The sequence below is a fragment of the Sturnus vulgaris genome, chromosome 6, assembly GCF_052056855.1.
Source record: "Sturnus vulgaris isolate bStuVul1 chromosome 6, bStuVul1.hap1, whole genome shotgun sequence".
In the NCBI taxonomy this organism is placed as follows: domain Eukaryota; kingdom Metazoa; phylum Chordata; class Aves; order Passeriformes; family Sturnidae; genus Sturnus; species Sturnus vulgaris.
In genome coordinates, this window is record NC_142248.1 from 298,932 (window position 1) to 317,534 (window position 18,603).

The 18,603-nt window shown below is 42.0% G+C and overlaps 1 protein-coding gene across 22 annotated transcripts in view; it reads right to left on the bottom strand.

The window, feature by feature from the left end:
* The window catches only part of PTPN5 (protein tyrosine phosphatase non-receptor type 5), a 73,786-nt gene extending 55,431 nt beyond the window's left edge, over window positions 1–18,355 (bottom strand). For 4 of the 22 annotated variants that reach the window (XM_088166628.1, XM_014887308.2, XM_088166632.1 and 1 more), the window contains exon 1: window positions 17,764–17,961. The gene's annotated coding sequence lies outside the window, so the exon portion shown is untranslated. Of the gene's footprint in view, window positions 1–1,152; window positions 1,337–7,036; window positions 7,156–8,112; window positions 8,281–16,965; window positions 17,050–17,290; window positions 17,501–17,557; window positions 17,962–18,244 lie in introns of those variants that run through there. The other 18 variants (XM_088166630.1, XM_088166622.1, XM_088166627.1 and 15 more) reach the window with 16 other exon arrangements.
* Window positions 18,356–18,603: the final 248 nt, after the last annotated feature.

Genomic DNA, 18,603 nt, shown 5'->3' on the forward strand with positions numbered 1-18,603 from the left:
TGTTTACAATAGAGTAAATAGAGACCAATCCATATAAAACAGGCTACTGAATAGCTCTGTAAGGGAAATAGGGCTTTATTCCTTCTTAAACTCAAAAATTAGTTTGTCATCAGGTAAGTTACTCAGTGCCAAATGACGAATTCTGCCCCTGCTAATGAGAGCTTGTCCTGGAAAACATCTGAGGACTTCAGCTCTTCTCTACCTGTACTCTGAAAGTCTGCTTTCCACAATGCTCTATGCTTATGTCAGTAAAAAGCATAATAAACTTGAAGAAATTCTAGCTCTGCGAACAAGAGAGGTTTGTTCATTGAACATTGAATCATCTGGTTGTGAGGCCACATCTCGATCTCAGGAAACCAAAGACAGACTCTCAAATCACTGTTTCTCCATTTTTTTTCAGATTCAGCTCAAGATACTGCCTACTATTCTGTGGTTTTATAGTTCATAGCTCAGAGGGTCCCTTATATTTCTGGAAGAATTTGTACGAGTCTACCATCCAAACCATCAACATCTGAGTCTCACTTTGTGTTTAGCATGATCTGACCTTTCACTGCTACAGAAAGAAAGGGGTTTGTTTCATCCTGTTCAAGTTCCTCTACTGCATCCTATCCCCGTCTTAGCTATCTGTGCAGCAAAAAGGCTGCTTCAGCTTACAGAACTGACAGAAAATGACTTAATTGGGTGAGGTGTGGATTAGCCATCACTGGGGAAAAGAAAAGGGGACCTCTTCAGAGGAAGCTCACTGCTAGATTAAATGTTAAGGTGAACTGCTCCCTGCTTACAGAGATTTACAGGACTTTGCTAGGGATTCAGCTCATTGTACATCCACATGTACACTGTAAAAGTAAGGCTAAACAAGTACCAAATGAGATTCAACTCCTTTGTTACAGCATGATAATTTTTGTGAACACCTCCCACCAATTTTACCCAAAAAAGAGTGATCAAAATTTAATAAAGGCAAAAATATGAAAAAAAATTAAATAGAAACCCAATATTAAATACAAAACTTCATTACAATATTCCCACTACAAAAAAAAAAATCTCACTTTCCTTAAAAAGCTATTTTCTAGCCACTCTTTCTTAAATAAAGGTAAACTCAGAAAATTAAACATGATATGCACAGCCATCCTAGAGAGCATTAATAGCACTTACTTGAAATTCTGATGTCACTCACAACAGATATATCAGCTGGTAGTTCAAAAAACTTGATCATATATTAAAAGCTATGACCAATTGTTTTCTATGCATAAACATCCTGCTCAAAGATCTGAACTCCTATTTAAAAACAAAACCAAACATTAAGAATAAAAAGCACCTGGCATGGTTCTGAGACACATATGTGGCTGCATTGCATATTCCCTGCCTACACTGGCAGTGTGGGAGCTGTTAGTCATCTAATGCGCATATTTGCTTGGCACCATGCCTTTACTTCTGCATGCAGGCAGCAAAGATGATCACCTATTTATTGTATCCTTATATCTTCACTGCATGTTCATCAGGCAGCATGACCAGGACCTCCCAGTTCAAACTGCTGGCTTCTGGGAGGCAGACCAGTTCAAAGTGAAGCCCAGAGACTGGGAGGTTGTTAAGCACATTTGTAAAGGAAAAGGCAACTTTTAAATTCATGCTGATTAGACATATTCTCTGTTGGGACCTAACAACATGTTTATTTAAGAATAAGAACTTTTTATTGAATAGAGGCCCAATTTAGTTTTGCTTTCAACCCCGGCACAGATCTTTCACTATTTTCAAGGGCATGAGAGGTTCTCAAGCTGGTATGCTTTAACTGTCCTGCTCTGCCTCTGTTCTGGAGGGGCCAGCAACAGAACCTAAATTTAGTTTTCAAGGAAGGCTGTCATAAAACTTAATTCCCCAGACTACAGCAGCATCAGACACCCCATTCTTTTGGGATCCCAATTTCATTTGAGCCATACAAAACACATACAAGAAAGGTGCGGTTTTTTTAGTGTAATGTGGATGGTGAAATCTGAAGAGTAAGGGGTGCCTCAGCGTTGTCAGACTTTGAAGGAAGAGCTCTGGCCATTTCCCGCCCAATGTCCTTGAATACTGCAAGCTGGTGTTTTACCATGAGATACTTCACGTTACAACCTCCTTTGTGCAGAACTAACAAAGCACCAAAGCAGCTCTTTCTGACACACAAGGAAAGAAATGTTTTGAGTGGAGGTAGCTCATGCCATTGCTTGCATATCTCAGTGGTGAAACCACTTCACACTGATGACTGCACTGCTCCACTCCACTGTAGAAACTGGCAAGGCCAGCCTTCAAGGGTAATCTGGGACTACCTTGCAGGACCTCTCTAAACCCCTGGCTTATTCTAACTGCCTTCAGTAGTATGGGCTGCCATGTCCCAGCTGCTTTGACCCAAATGTGCACAAGTTTAGATTCCCGAGTACTGCTGTGTATTGCAGTTACTTCCTTGGTGTAATGTCTGCTGACTGCACTTGGTGTTCATACCTAGCTGAAGGGAACAGCTTTTAACAAGCAGGATTTCAGAACAGATAAGATATGGCCTGATCTAGTGGAGCTCTATCTTTAAATCTGACTGTTGTAAGAAGGAATATGTGGAAAGCATCCACAATAATCAGCCATCTCAAGTTAATGAGCAATTAATTTAGTGAACTACTAAAGTCTAGTGAAGATAAATCCTGGGAGATTATGGTCACAGTTTCCCTGATGTAAATCTAGATTAACTCCTAGAGAGAACATTAATCTCCATGACAGTTACTTCAGATTTACACTCAGCTACTCTGAATTTGTGCACTTGTTTTCACAGCCGTGTGGAAGATCTGTCTCAACATAAATCAGCTCTGCTCTCATGCAGATTCTGTAAGATACACAAAGTTACAGTTCTGTAAAAATCCAACCTCTGTGAAATGGGGAAATTAAATTCTCCACTGATGAAACCTAAGCCTCCCACATAACACACGAAAAAACTCTGCTACAGAGCCGGCCACTACAAGTGGTCACAATAGCTTCCTTAGTTCTCAGTCTTCATGGAGTAAGGATAATTCCCCTCACAGGATTTCACAAAACAGCAAGCATCGAAATTACTATATTCTTCTGCCTAGGACTTCTAAATGTATTAAGGACATTAGATCCACAGAGTCAGTTTTGAGTCTAGTCTTACAACCCCAGGAAAATCCACACAATCATTCAAAGTAATTTTTCTAAGAGGCTACAGAGAGAGCAAACACCTTCTGACACTTGTGATACAGACTGCATCAGAGAAATTTGATATGGAAACAGAAGATATTTTCCAGCCACATGGCCGGTCACCCTTTCACCAGTTTTACTCAGTTCTGCATCCACTTCTCTGCACAGCCACAACTTTCTCCTTTCTTTACCCATAAGTGAACCACTGATGTAATGCCCTTCCCCACCCACATGACTCTCAATACTAGTGGTGCAGCCCTGATCATGAAATTCTAACTTGATTCAAAGAAGGTGTACTCCTGCCTGCGTGCTTCCTAGTGAGCCAGAGTACAGGTCACAAAATTAACAAAGAATAAAGTGACTGAAAAGGATTTTACAAAAAACTAGCTGAAAACAAAATGGTAACGGTAATTTTAAGGAGGGTACTCTTATAAAAGATGATACTTTTTCTAAGCAGTTCAACACAAAATAAATTTCTTCTATATAGGCCACTTTGGGTCTTACAGCTGGAGCTCTCCAAAACTGTGTAACATTTATGACTCTGTTTACAGATACAAGTTATGCCACAGTATAAAAGGATGAGTATTCAAACAATAACTATTCCAGAATGACTGCGCCTGTACCTGAAATTATTTAGAAAGTTATTGCACAAAAATGTTGTATGGACAGCATGTAAGTACTGCAGAATATTGTAGCATGTCACAATAAAAGCAATTCAACACTTTAATGAGATGAAGCAAAATAATCTCCCCTCCAGATGTACCAGGAACTAAGTACATTCCACAGTGCCCTATAGTTCTTATCTCAACCCCCATAAAATTACAGAAAATAAATAAAGCTACAATTACACACAAGTCTCAGGTGCCTTTTCTGAACTTCACCAACAGGTGAGATAGGAACTCAACTGGTTACTGATAGCAAGGCATAAATATGCTGCATAATTTCCACAAGAGTAAGTGGCCTCAAAGAAATCTTTCTTTGTACTATTTCTCAAAGATCACACCAGCTGACTCATCCTCCTGCCTAAAGTACAACATGAAAGTAAAGCAAAGCAAAACAACACATCTCAAATTATCAGAACCAAAATTGCTTTCTATAGTAGCAGGCGACAGACTAAAAACAAAATTGGATGCCAATTCACAAACTGCCATTAAATTTCCAGGAAGCCAATCCACCAAGGAACATACTGCACCCTAGAGAGTCATTAATGAATAGTGACACATTTGCAATAGGCTAGTTAAGGTTTTGCCAGCATTTAGGTTTTAAATCCCTCATATGTTAGCAAAACAAACCTGGAACTTCCTGAAAAAAAATATACAAGGTTCCAGTCCAGGAAACGAGACTTGGGGAGGGAGGTGGGAAAAAAGTGTTAGTGCCACAGTAGATTGGATTTCCTGTTTTCATTTTTTAAATAAACTATAAATTAAATTTTGGTGAAAAAAAGGAGAAGCTTTGAACCATTACAAGCTCCAAAGGCAGAAAACATTTCGGCAGGCATTTAAGGCTGAATCTTGCAGGTAGTAAGTGCCCTTGAGTCTAATCTTGTCAAGTATCAAGTTGTCAGTGTCTCCCCAAGGAATGAGGGATCCCCAGAATCTGAGTACACATTTACATCCATGGTTCTTAAAGCACAAAGCTGTTTCTGTGGTCTGGGTCACTGTCCATCTATACTTTCTCTGTTATTCTTGCATTAGAGGGCTTGATCTTTCCTCCATCACAGGACCAATGATGTTAACAGTCTAGGGCCCAGAAGATAAGCACTATAAACTTGCAGACACTATGAAATACACAGTACATATAAGAGCTTTACACACTGAATATAATTTGCATTAGATGGAGCATTACTCTCCCCTTGATGTTTAAAAGTGGAGTATTTCACGACATCTGGACACTGTTTTTTTTAACTAGAAGCTATATAGCATCCAATTTGGAGCCCCTACAGTTTCCAACCCCATCAACTAGAACAGACTGCACACTTCTGACTTCCCGTTCTTGGAAATGGATTGCAATAGTGCAAAGAGAAGCAGCATTAGACATTGTTAAGAGAATGGACAGGGCAGACAGGCACTTCATGACCAGCCAAATCTGCATTAAATCATCTCAGTACTCAAGCAAGGCCAGGACAGTTAAAAGTAAGGATAGTAAGCTCAAATTAAAGTCAGTAAGTGCTTTCAGGACCAAATGGAGGTCCATCAAGTTGACTGCCTCCATCCTTCACTGTCCTAAATCCTTCAATACTCCTGGTACCTTCACAGCTGTGCTCATGTACCCAAGACCTGCCTGCAGAGTGCCTCAGGCCTCAGCTGCAGCCAGGTCTGTCCCACTTGTGAACCCCAGCCCCAACAGTGGCTCATGCAAGAATCCCCATTTTATCCTGCCCCATGCACTGTGGCTGTGTAACACGTGACAACAAACAGGTATTGGGGCTCCAGGGCCATGCCACAGCCTTCCCTGCTTGTTTATTGCCAGCTCAGCTAATTACTGCCCCTTTGAAGCACCTACCCATTTTAAAAAGCCTCATGTTTCTCAGAGTCCAGGCTGTGCTTTGGGAGGCAGTGGCAGTCTACTATGACTTTTCTTAGAAAGGAAGTTGGATACAACAACTCTGTTCCTAGGTCAGGACTCAGGAGCTCTACACCCTGTCCGATACAAGACTTCCCACAGCAGGCCAGTATTGTTTTAATTTTACTTGATTTTTTAAAAGTATTTAGACATTACAAGCTACAAAAGAGCTATATATATATGTACCTGAAACATGAGCACCTTTAACATAGCCAGGTTTGAAAAGCTTGTCCATTCACAACATTAAGATCCTGCGAGTCAACAATCAACTCTCATCCTGACTAGCAATTACTGAGGAGCAATCAATGTAGCTCAGAACCTTGTCTTTCACACATTATAGTCTCCCCAGCATAAACCATCAGGCAAGAGCCTGACCTTCTTGCATAAACCCCTTTTCTACAAACAGGTGGAGTTAGTAGCATGGTAAATGAATCTTAAGAGGATTCAGAGAGCAGAAAATGCTCTAAAAAGAACAGTTTTATTGTTTCCATTATTGTACCAAATGGCATCTTCCTGTTTACTAAGCAGCTGACTTCTCACGTTAGACTGACCCAGTGATCTTGGGGTGCCACACAATCTCTGAAGGAAGCAGAACTGCTTATCCCAAAAGGATGAATGCACTATCTCAAACCACCAGTATATCACGACTGTATCCATTTAGCCTATTGCTGCTACAGCCTTAAAAATTAATGAGTTCTCCTGGGAATAGACAGACATAATGCTCAAAGCAAATGAAGCTGCTGCCAACACTGTTTTCCTTTTCCCTAGACACCACTTCAAAACAAAACAGAAGAGCAGATTTTGGTCCTCAGCTGAGTATCAGAATCCTTTCAGACAGAAAAAAAAATACCTATGTGTGTGTGGACAGACCTTGAAGTTTCCCTTCTTACCAGCCAACACCATATAGTCTGACCTTGTTCCCTCTGCCACCTGAGTTCAACATGAGGAAACATCAAGCTTCATTTTGGGGTAATGTCTGAAGTGATCTTGGTCCAAGTTTTGTGAAGATGCTAAATCTTGCTTAGAAATGATGATCTGCATACAACTAAAAGGGGAGCTTACTTTCTCCAGCCCTGAAACTGACTTGATTTCTCACTTTTCTGTGCAGTAGTTAATATGCCCACAGACATGATATCACATATACACAGAAAAACAGGTCAGCAAAGGCATTTATGTAATACCCCCTTCTTTGAGAAGCAATCTCACATAAAAGGGAACATCAGCAGATGGAGCTCTGCTTCTGCATCACACTCTTCAAATGTGAAGGTACAGAGAGGGATAGGAACAATCATTCTCTCACCCTTTCCAGCTCTTGCTTTCCATGGCACCACTGCACACAAAAGAGAAACAGCGTCTTCTGCCTTTCAATCCCTTTGCTTCTTCAAAACCACTCCAATCAACCAGTGTCACTGAGTGAGTCTGCCAGGAAAAGGTTAGAAATCCTCAAACAAAATGCATTAAGCATCCAGAATTATTATCAATTAACAACTCCAAAGCAATGCAATGAGGGATTAGCACTGCAGAGGACCTCTGAAATTTACACTGATCTAAGGTCTGAGACCTGTTCTCAAACAACAGGAAAAAAAAATACTTCTCTAGGACAAATCACTATGACAAGCAAGCAAGACTTTGTCTAGCATGACATGTTAGCAGGATCTCAGATTTCTGCTCATCTCTACCTCTGGTGATTTATGAAGCGCCAGCTCCTAAAGTCATGCAGCAACCAAGGAAGAAAATTAGCAATTACAACCAGGCAAGTGCAATGCTTAAGTTCAGTATTGCAGGAAAAGGCCTAAAAGTGGCTGGCTGGATCAATGAGGTATTTTCCAGGACATTAGGATGATGTTTCTGAATACCTGCTGTGTTCTCAGAATCAGAATGGTGTCCATAGCAATCAGTAGCAGAAGAGAACAACAACAACAAAAAAAGAAAATTACTTTCGTGTATCCTGTGGTGGTGGCCATCAGCTCATTTCAGCCCACAATTAAGTCCCTTACAACCATGGGATTTCAGAGCTCCTGGTAAAGCTGCTTCTTTCATACTCGGCAATATCATTATCAATCAGAAGCCGCTAATCTGACAGGATGCAGTGGACAAAGAGGACAGTTTGTACTTCCTTGGTCTGAAACCTTTGTGGCAGAAGGTTACTCTGCTCTGAGAGGAAGAGAAATACAGAGCTACAGGAGCTGACACTTGGGCTGGAGAGGTGACAGACACAGATGGACAGAGTGGAAGCCATGCACAGAGCAGAAGAGATTGGTATCAGCTGGGAAAAGAAGAAGAAAAGCTTGTAGACACAGATAGGAAACTCTATAATCCAAACTGGAATAAACATTTGGTTTCAAGGACAGACAATAAATTAGCTTAGAGACTTACTCTCCATTTCTGTTCAGCATCAACAACCAAGGGAGTAAGCTGGATGCCTTAATAAAGCAAATTCCCAAATGACAGCAGCCACTATTCCAGTTAGCTTTGGACTGCCTGCTCTTCCCAGTGTAATCAGCAATCTCATAGGCACAGCTTTACAAATTCCAGGCCACTAGACTGTGACAGAACACAGTGAAGCCACAGTTAGCACCAGCAGGACTTTGAAGCAAGCTTACCAAGCAGAAGAGAATTTTTTTCTAAATCCTGGATACATAGACAATAAGCTCTTCTGTCTAAACACTGGAACCAGCATCATGCCTACATCAGTATCTTACCTCTGGCACCATTTTTTGGGTTTAAAAAACCCCTTTATTAAAGTTAGTAAGTTTAACATTAAAGTCATGCCCAGGGCTAACACAAAGCAACAATTCTCAATTTAAACTAATATAATGTAATCTAATCTACTCACGGATAACAGACTGAAAATTGATGTTCTGAGTTGCACAGACTACACTGCAGATAAAACATTGTTGGTTAATTGCTGGTTCATTATTTAGCATCACTACATAACTTTAGAGCACTGAATCTCCATTTGTGAGCTACTCTCCACTGGCAACACGCAAACCTGTGACAATGGCCAAAACTACATTCAAGATCTACACCATTTCCAATTAGAAGTCTGAGGGGTTGCAGTGCTAGAGAGCTCATAGGAAATTCAAAGGGATGATGGTTTTTCCTAACAAATTCATACACCATTGTACATGATGTAAAAAGCTCAAATGGGATAAAAGAGCAAATGTCAGTGCCTGCTTTGGGGACAATATACATAATTCAGAAATTTGGGATGTTAGAAAACGTACCTAGCATGGAGAATGTTACATGTGCTTGCAGTAATTTACCACTAAGAACAGAGCACCATCTGAAAACTTGGTTTAAAGCAATAACTAAGAGCCTGAAATATAGACAGAATTTGGGCACTCAGCTTGTGTCTGTTGGTGCAAGTCAGGCATCATGCAAGTATGAGAGAAGTCCTCTTCTAATTTAAAAGAAAGTAATAACTATTTTAACTATGTGACCATTCCAAACAGACGCTAAAGTGCAAAAGCAATCATCAGCACAATAAAATAGTCATTACATGACTTTAGTCACAGGATTTGTTACAATAATTCTTGAAGCTCCCAGCAGTTTCATAGCAAAGTAGTCACATCTGCAGTTTCACAGAAATTACCACATCTGTGCCAACATTTCATCTTACAAATGTTTGCAGGCTCCAATTTCCATGTTTAGAAGAGGAATGAAACAAGGCAACTACTTAAATTATTCCACCTCTCTGGCTTGCTATTCTGAGACTTAAGGAGCAGAGGCTTCAGTCAGGGTAATGGAATGGTGGCAGTGATCTCCACTGGCAAGGGAGAGATCTGCTCCTGAAGGAGCTTCAGCCAAGCCCCAGTCTGGTAACGTACACTGTTACTGATACTGAAAATGAGGGAACAGATGCCATTGGAGTACCAAATGGTAGGCATTCTGCAAAAGACAATAAACAAACCTAGCCATACTCAACCAGTCAAGGTACAAGAAGGAAGCAGCAAGCCTGTGTTCTTAAAAGTAAAAAAGACTCTGTAGAACCACCAGAAAAAAATGCACTGTCTCATGAATAAAATAAATTCCTTTTACCAGAATCTCTGGATGATGCTAGGAAAAAAACATATTAAGCATACTTTATTTACCTGCATTAAAACACAAAACCAAACAACAAACCAATCAAAAAACCAAAACCAAACCAAACAGGCAAGTGTAAACCAGTCAACTGACAGTAAATTCAAAAGTGTTATCACTTATCCAAGAATGCTTCAAATAACATCTCTGGTAAAACAAGTATTCTCTTAGGGAGGCTGAATCAAGATGCCTAGCTTGCTTCTAAATGTCCTGACCTAAACATTATGACCTAAATCTTGCAAGAGTGGAGAAAAATGAAACCTCAAGCCTATATGGATTCTCCATGCCATTAGCAGGCCTGCAATGGACTCCTTTCCTTAAAATTTTATTGGAGTACATGCCTGTATTTTAATTATCCCAAAATTTTGGTCAATTCCAAGACACCAGTATGAGCTGCAAAATGAAACACATGGAACATATCCAGGGAGATCCAGCAGCCTGTCTTTTGAGTAGTAGCTAATCAACAGCTAATGGTAAAAACAGGTCTCAAGAGTGTCTGTGTGGAAAAGCTTCTGCTGTTTGTGTTGTCACCATAACTGCACATGACAACTGCCAACCTGCAACCCATGGACTGCTTGTGACAGCCCAAATTTCAGAGACCATTGAGCAGGTCCAATAGGCTGTTCTGCTCACCTGGACTTCTCTTAACCAAAGAAGAAACTTCTCAAGTGCTCTTCTCCCCATCCCTTTAAGGTTTACTTGACAACTCTCATTACACATAAGCAAAGTAAAGCTGTGCTCCAGGCAAGCTGGTGGGAGGCAGGAGTGAGGCTACAAAACCCAAGCTAACTTGGGTTGTTCGTTTGGCCTCTTAAATCCTGCCTTGCCAAAGGACACAAAGCTTCCTATACCCCAGTGGAGCCTTCCCCTTGTCTTGCATCCAGGAAGTGGTCACATCCACCTGCAATGCTGTTGGCTGCTAAAAATCTCCTGCCATTGAAGCAGCAGGAAGAGAAAGAAGACAATAATTGGAATGACCTGCTTTTACAGACTGCGAGTCATCTATTATGAAAGTGGTTATTATTTATAGCAACTGAGAGATAAAATTCAGAACAAATACCCTCTCTGTGCAAAACTCTGAGCTTTTTTCCCCTCAATGGTTTTGGTTATTCAACAATATCCAGAAGAGTTCTTTACCAAGCGACAGCATTTGTATTTTCTAAAACACTCTAAGATACCATTAGAGGCTTGTATCACTGGTGTTATGAACAGAATATGGTTTCCCAGTGAAGAGGAGTAGCAACTATCTAGAGGCAAAAAGGAAATGTTTGTCTCAGAGTAGAAACCACAATGATTGCTATTTTCTAGAGTGTGGAATTAGGGGGGAAAAAATGTATATAACCTGATCTTGAAAGTGATGTGTACGCTGGTCCAAATTAAGCTATCACCTAAATTTATCTAAGCTACCCTCAGAGGTGGAATCAGAAGGGAATCAAACTAAGAGGTAAATTAGAAGGGAACTAAACTATATAGAAGCAGTAACCTAAGTAGTATGCTATAGTTTCAATAATGAAGGGAGCTGTGCACAAACCTCATATTAGTAAATACAAATGGTCCTGTTCAGTCGTTAAGAATGTGAAAGTTTCAAGTCTCTTCTTCTAAGAAAATCAGAAACAATACAGGTAGGTTGTTAAAAAAATTAAAAATTAAATAACTGAAGGTAAACAAACATCCTAAATATATCTCCTCAATAAAACACTCATTTAGAAAAGTTTTTCAGTTTAAATTCAATCACAATTTTAGGCCATATTTTCTCACAAGCCAGACTTAATTTGTTGTAATATGTCTTCTGACTATTTTTGCAGTGAGTTCATAGGCTGATGTGGTCTCACAGTGCAAATACTCCACTGCCAATTACTTCAGAATGTGACATGAGAAACAAAACTTGTGCACTATAAAGAAAATATAAATTGTTTACTGATTTTTAACAAATATTCCATTTTTTTTAAACAATTTCTTTCAAGTATCTTGTTTGTTCCTTTGCATCAATAGCCCCACTGTCTTGTGTCTAGTCTTCCTTTGCCATTTATTTAAAACAATTTTATATTTAATTGACTTAATTTTACACACAGTGCTATTCACATGCCAATTTTCAACATCTAATTCTGAATAGTACTTAATGTGAGTTATCTTTGTCTTTATTCATATGTAAGGGGTACAGATATCTCCAGACACACAGAACTCTTGGGATCTAGGGACATTGAGATTTCTAGGCATAACTGTGATTTCAGTAATTATGAATTTCAAGAAATAATAAATGTTTATCACAGAATATTGTGAGTTGTAAAGGACCCACAAGGATTGAGTTCAATGTCACAGACTCACTTTGCTGCACTAGTAACACAAGACACATCATTACCTGAAGAAACACCTGCAGCTCTAAATACAAAGTATTCCTCTAAATTGAAAACATTCTGTTCACCAACATATACAGAACAAACTAAGGAGTGGATATCTAGAAGGATTTTTAACCTCAACTTCTCATATTGGGTTCTCAGACGAATGTATGTATCTTTTCCAATGCACATGTACCTCAAAGATCTTTGTGCTCTTACTTCATCTCTACTTGCACTGATAAAGGGCTCCTTTCATTGTTTTATTCTCCTTCAGGTTTAGATTTGATTTCACCAACTGCTGCAATACTAATTCAAATCTAAGAGTCTGTCTACACACGGCTACACACCAGAATAGTCATTCCAAATATTCAGGCATATACATTTCCAGTATACAGTCTGATTGTATAATGGTCACGTGCATGTGGAAAACAAGCTTGGTATGCTAATGTTTGTGAATTTCCATATGTAGATTAGCTCTCAATTTCCCAATTAAATAAATCCATCTCCCACATCTCTCAGGGTCACATAGGAAAGAGAGACAGCATTTGATAACTGCCTACTTACAAATACAAATAGAACCATATTTTGCAAGATTCTTTCTGCATTTGTTGTTTTTTTACAAGAACTGTATAACAAAGCCTAAAGGAAATACTAGGCAGAGATAAAATTCTTCCATTTTTTGAAATGGAAAAATCTACGTCTACTGGACTTGCCCACTAAAATATCCAGTGATTTTTTTTTCCCCAGAGCTGTGATCAACCATCAAGAATTACATTGGGTTTGTATTTAATATTGTGGTTACAGCTGTGGAATGTATTTCAGGGCATTGCATGCAGTGTTAGTGTCCTGGCCTCCCAACTTCCAACCTGCTCCCTACTGACAGCAGCCTATTCTGCAAAAGGCCCCACTGATAAAAAAAAGTTCTGCAAGGGTATGGAAATAATTCGTATGAGATTTTGCATATTTAATTACATCAAGGACTTTTTGACCTTTGTCAGCTGCAGGTTTCAAAGGACCATCTGCAAGTGAACCAACAGCTTTGGAACACACAGCTTCCAGACAGAGACTCCTTTGGAACCAGTAATGTTATACAGCTTACACCATCCATTTCCTTGATTTCCAAGCAGTTCTGGAGAAAAAAAGTCATTCAGAACTGATAGGTGCAGAACACAAGTTCACCAGGATAAACTAAATGTCTTCCTCTAATGTAGAATTCTTCAATTCACATTTACATGTAGAACAAAACTAATTGCTCCATAGTCATAATAATGCAATTGAACAGAAACAAATACCTACACAGCTCCTGAAAGCAGTTTCTACCCCACTATTAAGTTTCTTCAGTGTAAAAACTTCTTGTGAAGTCAAGGACATCCAATTATTCTTAAGACATACAATTTCAGACTAGACTACAGTGACATCTTATGCTGTCAGTGTCTGCTAGGAACTCTATCCTCCATCAGCTTCTTTAAGGAACACTCTTATCTTGCACAAAACTGCTGCCTTCAGAGTCCTCTCAGCACTTTTAATGAAACCTGATCTTTAGATAATCATTCTAGCCATACTCAGACTACAACATTTGAATGATTTCTAAAAAGCAGGCTAATTAAGACTAGCTGTGTCATATGAAGCTTGATGAAGCAGTGAATCCACACAGATATCAGTTTAGATAGTGACATGTCAGCTGTGGCAGTGGGCAAAACTAGCAAGGAACAGGCTCTGCATGCTGCAGTGATTGGTAACTTCTCATTGAAGCTTTGAGGCCTGCCTGAAACTCTGGCCCATCTGGAGGTAACAAGTTTGCACACACAGGATTACAAAGACAGCCATCATCCTAAACAAATGCATGTACGTTAAATATGTTACTCGTAGTTTCACCCTTGCTGACACCCACTGTTGTTTAAGCCCGGCGTCACATTTTTAATTATTTTCTAAAATATGGTCTAAGTGGCTTTATTATATACTGCAATAACAAAAGGCATTTATCTGATGACAGATAAGGGAGGTCACAATCTCCCTGAAATTTAAGCAAGTTGCTCATACCTGAAGGGTGAGTTTATGTCAAAAACCAGTTCCTGTTGGTACACACAGTTGTGTCCACAGGACAGAATTGCTATAAAAGTACAGAAAGCTGCACTGTATACCCCCACACACAGAATGACACTAAATATGATACTGAATGACAAAACAAACAAGAAATAATTTTTTTATGCTAGAGATCCAACTCCTAAAAATACTAAATATTTTTGGCAGCTACTCATGACCTTAAACCATGGTTACCAGTTTCTATTACATCCATCTCCTAGAGCTACAAAGATCTGAGCCCTACTGAAACAACTTAGGAAAGGCTGTTCCTGCCCCAGAGAGGTTAGGAGTCAGGTTACATGCAGCAGGTCACTAAACAAGGAAGGATTAAGTCAAAAAGACACAAACCAATAACATATGACTTCCTGGCATTCTAGCTGGTCACAGATCAGGACTCTTACAACACAGTCGCTTGAATCTGATTTCTAAGATCTGAATTATTACCATACTAGCTCTTTAAAGTTGCTCAAAATCGCAGGACATTCTGGTTCTGTAGAATTAAGAGACAAGTCTGAAAAGAACATGAACTCCATCATGAGATAAAACATACTGTGACCTTCCAGACATGTTCAAAACCCTTGCCTTTCTTGACTACCATAGCTTGCTCTCTATGTGGCAGCATGGATACATACTCTACATCTCTTCTGGCCTTATTCTACTTAAGGTGCTTTAGGGCAAATCAGTCCTTCAGTTCTTAAATTTCATTTGTATGTTCTCTTTGCAAGTAAGTCTCAAATATTGTCTAAAGTAGAAACACATTATCTCTGCAATCTCAAGATAAACTCTCAACATCAGTTTAAACCAAAAAGCTGTGTCCTATCGTAGGTTGAATCTTGGGTCACATTAGTCACATGTTGCTGTGGCCTACAGAGGGTAAGCAGGAAACTGAAAAAGAACTGTGTGAGCAAAATTCTCAGTTATGGGATTCTGTCGTGTGCCTTTTGAAAAGCTACGAGTCAGAAAGGCTCTTCTACAAAAGCCTACATGCCTCTAGTCTCCACGGCCTCTTCTGCCTTTGGACTCAACACTCCACAGGAGAGAGAGGTCTGGTTAATGAACTAACAACCAACCAAACCTTGCAAAACTCCCTGCCTTTCAGAATGGGTTGGCTTGTGGACAATTGTGAGGGAAAGCCAAGTAGGTGAAATTCTTCAGTGCAGTTGGTTAGGCAAATTTACTCATTTTATTCCCAAACTAGAAATTTCCTAACTGTACATTACTTCACTCCCTTTGTTGAACAAGCTTAACTTCCCTGTCTCATCTCTTCTGTTGACAAGCCCAAACAAGAGCTGCATGGCTGACCTTTTTAGACAGAGGCAGAAAGAACAGATTTTTTTTTTCACTGTGCTGCAAATCAGTGTAATTGCTCCTGCTGCAGCAACATCTGCCTTTCCAGATACTGGAAAGCATCCTGCTACATAATGGAATTCTGAGATCCAGAAAACAAAAGAAATGCTTGTAAAAATTTCTCTGATTTTTCCCCCACCCCACACGTTTTTTAAAAGCATAAATTATGTAACAGAAAAAAAACACAAAAACCACCTCTTCCATTTCAAACCAGTTTAGGCACTTAAAAGCTGTGTGTGTTTATTTGCTTTTTGTGCTTTGTACTTCATCAAAATTAATACCAAAAGATGCATGCTATAGTTGTTCAGATTTGCATTCTTTTTGTGCATTCTGCCATTTATCACACTAAGTTGTTACTAAATTGATGGTTTTGCTATTTAAAGGCTCTTGTTCTAGTTTTATATGCATGACATTCAGTTGGCAACTCTTTCTGCAGTGGAGTGACAAACATTTTAAAAGCCCTTAAACAATAATACTGCTAAATAAGAAGTAAGAAAAGCTAACAAACCAACGACACAATCCTACAAAGAATAATGCCTGTTCAATTATAACAAAAGGAATAAAACTACCAAATATGATGTGCTTACCTTTCCGCACATACCTACTAAGAACACTTGGACTCATAATATGCAAATATAGAGTAAGAGTTCTCATGTCCATTTCATTCACATTCAAGTCAACCAGCTAAATTTTCTCTCTCAATGAGCACATACTGAGCCTCTGAACTATCCTTGGCTTCAGATGTACAACACTAAGACAAATATATCAATGAGAACATCGGCAAAATCACTACATTCTACTACTCCAAAGGAACAAACTGGAAGCAGAGCAAGCAGTGAGAAAATTTGCTTTGGCTATCCCACACAGGTAAAATTCGGCACTATTGTTATGTACCACAAAACTTGTGTTGAAATCAACGTGACCACTGGCTCTGTCCGAGATTTGAACTTGATCCATTAACTGTACAATTTATACAACAAGGAAGTTATCATCCCAAACTGACTAACGAAACATTATGATAAATTTTTAAAAAATGCTTCCTCAGTGTATGCAACATTTTGGAAGGAAAGAAAAAAAAAAAAAAAAAGAGGGCAACGCAGCCACATTTCATCTCACTCTGGGATTTGTTGCACTAACACAAACATAGAATCTGACCACCAGCTGTAAATCGTTGCCAAGCAGGTGGCAGCCAGCGGAGCTGGATCCGAACCTCGTCACCTTTATAAATAACACTGCAAAACAAAAGGCTTAATCTACTAAATTTGTTTTTCCTTTCTCTCATAACGTAACAATCACAGTCTCACCAAAACGCAATTGCATAATAAGACAACCATATGTAAAGTTTGAAGAAAAAAATTGTCTTGATTGCAAATAAGCTCACAGGGCCCGTGTGAATGCTGTTCTGTTCCACCCATAACTCTGCCAAAAGCCAGCTGCACAGGTCTCCAGGTTCCCAGCACTTTACTGCCTACACGGGCAGCTATCCTGCTCTCAGCACTGCCATCTAGGAGAGAGCGCCGGCATACCGCCGGCCGCCGGCAAGAGTAGCTCCCAGGCAGCAGCATTCCCGGAAAGCATCGCAAAGCTGTTGCTGCTGCTGCTAAAATTTTAACTGCAGCCGGTAGTTAACTACCGGCTATGCCGGCTGAAAGCAGCTTTCCCCAAATCTCCCAGCCCTTCCCAAGCGAGGTCCGCTAGGCGCATACACTGACATCTGCTGCGCGTATCCTGGCGTTCTGTAGCGGGGGAAAACGGGGGAAAAGCCCATCTCTGCGCTCGCCACCGCCGCGCCGGGGCCCTGCGGGCGCCCCGGGAGTGCGAGAAGCGCCGGACGAGCCGGGCTGCGGCCGCCTCAGCGCTCCGCGGCCGGCTGCGCGGACACCGCGGGAGCGGCAGGGCACCGCCGGCTGCTCCTCCGGCCCCTCGCCCGGCAGCCTCACCGCGCACCAGCCGGGCTGATGTCACTCGCCCACCTCCGAGCCCCGTCCTTCCCCGAGGGACCGGGCTGCCGCTGTTGCATCTCTCTGCGCGCAGCAGGACGAAAGGGGAAACGGCTGCAGAAAAAGCTAAGCAAGGGACGTGCCGTGCCGTGCCGTGCCGTGCCGTGTCCGCAGCCCCCGGCGCGCAGCGGCCCCTCGCAGCCCCGGGAGCGCCGCAGCACGGCCGAGCCTCGCCTTACCTCCCCACCCCGGCTCCAGGGCTGCGCCGCAGTTGCTGCCGTGCCCGCCCCCACCTCCGCCGTCCCTCCCAGCCCGGCGCTCAGGTGCGGAGGGAGCACAAAGGCAGCTCTGCGGTGCGGTGGGGGGCGGCGGGCTCTCCCCTGCCGAGCCCTAGAGCCCCGCTCCCGCCGCCGCCGGCAGCCGCCCGCTCCCTTCCCGCGCCGGTACTAAGCGCCAGCCCACCTCAGCCCGCTGCGGGGCCGCCCCCCCGCCCGAAACGGTGCAATTTGCCCCGAGCCTCCCTTCGCCAGCCCCCCATGGTGCGGTTGGTGCCGGCACCACGGAGTGCCCCTCAGCCTGAGGAAGTTCCCCGGTCCTGCGGGGAGCTCAGGAGGACACGTCGCCCCACGTACCCCCCATCACTGATACTGCCGGGCTCGCCCCCCTCCGCTGCCCCGGCAGACACGCACGGGCAGCCCCCACAGCGCCGCGGGTACGGACCCTGCGACAGGTGCTCGCCAGACAGGGCGGCCGCCCCCCTACCCCCCCGCCGCCGGGTGCGTGTGTGGGGAGGGGGGGACAGGTGACAAGCGGCAGGAAGGGTCTGTGGTGCAATACTGCTGCCGCCTTCCCCCCACCCCGTCTCTGCAGATGCCCCCGAGAAGGGCTGCGACGCTGGCAGCCGACAACAGCCGTCCCCTCCCCCGGGAAAGCTGTTCAGCCTCCTTCTCCCTCTCTCGCCTTCTTTTCAGCTCGGCCGCTTGACTGACAGGGAGCCTTCCAGCGGCCGCCCACGCGCGCTCCCGTTTCCCCTCAGCCTGAGAGGGAGATGGCGAAAGAGAAAGCATGAATGAAAGAGC